Source organism: Rhinolophus sinicus, linkage group LG17 (assembly GCF_036562045.2).
Source record: "Rhinolophus sinicus isolate RSC01 linkage group LG17, ASM3656204v1, whole genome shotgun sequence".
In the NCBI taxonomy this organism is placed as follows: Eukaryota; Metazoa; Chordata; class Mammalia; order Chiroptera; family Rhinolophidae; genus Rhinolophus; species Rhinolophus sinicus.
Genome location: NC_133766.1, coordinates 23,701,383 through 23,705,945, shown reverse-complemented (window position 1 = coordinate 23,705,945; position 4,563 = coordinate 23,701,383). Strand labels below are relative to the sequence as shown.

General features: G+C 35.3%; 2 non-coding genes across 2 annotated transcripts; one reads left to right on the top strand and one right to left on the bottom strand.

Annotated features, from left to right (window-relative positions):
- The first annotated feature begins 364 nt into the window (after nucleotides 1-364).
- On the top strand, nucleotides 365-437 carry TRNAK-UUU (transfer RNA lysine (anticodon UUU)). Its single transcript has one exon. It is a non-coding gene; the product is annotated as a tRNA-Lys (tRNA).
- Nucleotides 438-714: 277 nt separating this feature from the next.
- Nucleotides 715-787, bottom strand: TRNAK-UUU (transfer RNA lysine (anticodon UUU)). Its single transcript has one exon. It is a non-coding gene; the product is annotated as a tRNA-Lys (tRNA).
- Between the last annotated feature and the right edge of the window lie 3,776 nt (nucleotides 788-4,563).

Here is a 4,563-nt window from a genome sequence, read left to right as displayed (position 1 = left end):
AACTAAAATTAAGAGGTCTTATTAGGAAAGTGATAGATGGAAGACAGAAGAATTGTAATAAAAAGAGGTTACAACTCTGTCTGAATGTTCAGTTTCATCTTGGTTGCCCATGTTTCTGTAATTTACTACCCTTTAGTTTTAGAGTTTAGTAGATATTGACAGTTTATTAAACATGAAATACGAAAGAACTTGAGGAACAAGGTATTAAATAAATGGAGAAAAAATAGAAAAGCGAATGTTCATTTTTCTTTATGTTGCTGAATAAATACTTTAAATCAAATTAAAATCTAGATTTAATTTTTTGGAGAGGGAATTTTTTTTAGAATTATAACAAGTAAATAAAAGAAGAGAATTTTGCAAGAGCGCCCGGATAGCTCAGTCGGTAGAGCATCAGACTTTTAATCTGAGGGTCCAGGGTTCAAGTCCCTGTTCGGGCGGTCGGTATTTTTCGTACCCTGGTTACCAAATATACGAAAATTGCAATCCTTAAGCGTATTTCTATTTTAAGTTGATTCATTTCATTTTTCATTGATTTCAGAATATGCTATATAAACATGTTCTCAGGGAAGAAAGAGACTATGGAAAATCACTGAATTCCATAGCGATTATGGAAGTATTACACGGTGGTTTCCCAACGGAAAACAATTTGTTTTTTCAGATTGCTAGTGAGTGAAAAAGAAAAACACCACAATGAAGACGGAAGTTAAAGGTAGACGCCCGAACAGGGACTTGAACCCTGGACCCTCAGATTAAAAGTCTGATGCTCTACCGACTGAGCTATCCGGGCTCTCGTGAGAAACTGCCGCTGCTGCAATCCCTTACATAAGAATAAGGAACCTTGTGTAATCAATTCCTTCTACTTTTTGTGACACCGTTTTAAACCCAAGAAAGCTCGGAATTTATATGATAAAGAAACCTAAACCAGCATTTCACCAGCATTACCAGCTAATTCAGAATTGCGAGATATTTATGTGCCTAATAATCGGTGCAGGATTACGAGAACGGCGAGGTACGTCACTTTTGAAGCGCGTAGTGACATCAGGTCTATTAGACTAAATCATAACAGGGTGGATATCAGTTCTAAAACCTACCCGACAACAGCAAAAAAAAAAAAAAAAAAAAAAAGGGTATGCTGTTTTAAAGCTATCAGTTGAACTGCTGAAAGCGGGAGAAAGGACCCTGCAGAGGGTGATAGTGAGATTGTTTTTTAAGTAATTTTAAGCGATTCAAACCCCGGAGGAAGTCACTAGAAATGACCTTGGGGGCAGAAGCCCTATTAAACCAGAGACTGCAAAGCCGAACATGCCAGCAAAGAGATTAAATCCTATTCATTTTTTTAAGGCCCCACTCAAATGATACCTCTTCTACAAAACCTTCAATGATTATATTAAATGTGAAGAAAATATTAATTCAAAAGGTGTAGACTCACATACAGCTTATACATTCAGTAATTGGATCTCTCTATCATAGCATGCACAAAAACCAGTTCCAAATGAGTTAAAGGCCTACATGTGAAAAGCAAATCTTTAGAAGAAAATATATGAGAGTATCTTTTTGATCCAGACAGAAGAATTTCTTAAATAATATACAAAAAAAGAAAAGCAAAACATAAAGAAAATAAATGACTTCATTAACAAAACTTTTGTTCATCAAAAAACAATTCAAAAAGTGAAAACAAACTATAGACTTGAAGATGTTATTTGTAATACATATAATCAAGAAAAATTAATATCCAGATTATATATAAGGAACCCCTACAAATCATAAGAAAAAGACAAACCAATAGAAAAATGGGCAAAACATGAACAGGCAATTCATAGACGAGTAACCATAGTTAATAAATATGAAAAATGCTCAACCTTACTAATAATCATGGACACATAAATCAAACCACCATGAGAAACTATTTCACATCTATCACATTATTTTTTAAATAATCTGTCAATACCAAGGAATGGCAAAGATGTGGAGCAACAGAATTCTTATGCATACCTATGAGGAGTGTCTACTTCTACAAGAACTTTGGAGAGCATTTTGTCATGATCTAATAGAATTGACAATGTGTTGTGACCCAATAATTCTACTCCCGAGAGTGTACATGGAGCATTCATTACTGCATGGACTAAATTGTGTCCCCCTCCCCAAATTCATATCTTTAATTCCTAGCCCCTAGTATCTCCCTTTGGGGATAGGCCTTTTACAGAGGTCATTAAAGTAAAATGGGGTTCATATGGGTTGGCCCTAATCCAATATGACTGGTAGACTTATAAGAAGAGATTAAGACACAGACAATGTACACAGACTGAGGGGCAAACCTGAGAGGACATATCGAGAAGGAGACCATCTGCAAGCCAAGGAGAAAGGTTTCAAAAGAAACATAATCTCCCAACATCTGGATCATGTACTTCTAACACCCAGAACCGAGAGAAAATAAATTTCTGTTGTTTGAATCACCCAATTTATGGTATTTTGTTTTGGCAGCCTTAGAAAACTAGTACAATTACTATATAGCAACTCATTATACAATTCAATACATTACAACATTACTAAACAATAATGAAAATTATAACTCATGATTTAACATTGTTGAATTTCACAGTGAAGCAAAAATGCAAGTTGCAGTAGAATACATACAGTTTAATGCCAGCTATAAAAATTTAAAAAGCATGAAATATTTTTTAAGGAATATATATACACATAAATCCTAAAAGTCTAAAGAAATGCATGACAGGGATAAATACCAAACTCAGGATAGTGGTTCCCTCTGGAGTTGAAAGAGGGAGATGCCATAGCAGAAGGGACTAACAGGGAACTTTTTTGTATAAGGTATTCTTTTATAGGAAGAGCGGTGGGGAAAAGATTATAGTCTTTATACCTTTTGTATATCTGAAGTAGTTCATTATAATTTTTTAGAAAGGCTATAGACCAATAACATTGACTTCTTATTCTTTAGCACTACAAGGGGCCTTGTAAAAATTGTCTAATTCAGCCATTGTATTTTACAGATTGAGAAACTGAAGAATTGTTAACTCTGGTTTCTAGAAATAACTAGACTAAACCCAAATTTCCTGTCTCTATTAAGTAAATGACTTGTGAGTATCATTCTTAGAGAAGGAAGTGGTGATCACTGAGTCAGTTAAGAGCTTGTTAAACCAATTTCATTTTCTTTTTTGGTATGATTACTTGACTAGAAGAAGAAATACTACAGTTATGGTTTATTTTTATTATAGCAATTATTTAATGAAATTTTATGAACTCCTTGGAAAAGGGTAAAGAAATGCTGCCAGATATGGACCACTATTAAATAGGATCACCAGTAGTGTTGTAAACACAACACTAGAAGATGAATCAGTGTCACCCACGAGGGGAAAAATCTCTATTCTTAACCATGTCCTATTCAACATATTTATCAAAGCTTTAAATGGAGACAAATTAAATATGTTGATCAAAACTCCAGGCAAGGCTAACTACGTCATTGCACTTACTACATTCTCTTTACCTACACAGTGTGACTCCTCCTGTAGACAGATTCCAGGTCTTGTTTTGAAATTCTCCAGGTTGGTGCTTGGTATACAGTAGGTGTTCAACAAGTATTTGTTGATCTTAAACTGAATTGCATGACAGGATAATAATTCCAAGAATACAGGACACAGGAAGGGACCTAAACTAACCAGATACTATTTAAAAGATACAAAACAAATTCCTGTTTGAGAATTAAAAAAAAATAAAATTGCACAAAAGGAGATGAGAAATAGTTGACAGTGGTACATACAAAAGAGCTCCTAGGTTATGCCAGAAATAGAGTCAGGTGCAATGTGCAAATTAGGGGAGGCCATTACCCCATTATATTTTGCACAGGTCTGTATCTAGTTCTGGGAGCCACATTTCAAGCAGGATGAACAGGTTCAGAAGATGTCTACTAGGGTGGCAAGGGGGCTTTGAAGCCATGTCAAATCCAACCACCTGAGCCACCGGGCGGGCCCTAGATATGATATTTAATTAATTAATTAATTTTTCAATAAATACTATAAATGTATTTTCTCTTCCTTATGATTGTCTTAACATTTTCTCTTCTCTAGCTTAATTTATTGTGAAAATACAGTATATAATGCATATAACATACAAAATATGTGTTTATCAACTCTTATCAGTAAGGCCTCCAGACAACAGTAGGCTATTAGCAGTGCTAAAGAAAAAAACACAGGCCCCAAATGGCATAATTTGTACTGAAAGTCCATGATATTGTTAGGTAGAAGTTAGAAAACGTAGAAGGAGGAGGGTGGAAGGGGGTCCACAGTGCCTGCAGAAAAAGCTCATAGCTATTAGGTTGGTGCAAAAGTAACTGCGGTTTAAAAGGTTAAAAATAACTGCAAAAACTGCAATTACTTTTGCATCAACCTAATAGCTTGGATTAACTGCCTCAAGCAACTATCTGTTTTTATGACAACAGATGACCAGAGGTGGTCTGGAGCAAGATAAGGATCTGAATCAACAGACCTCCACCCATCTGAGGAGGTCATGCCTTCCTGTGGAAGGCACCACTTTCCCCACCAAATCAATATG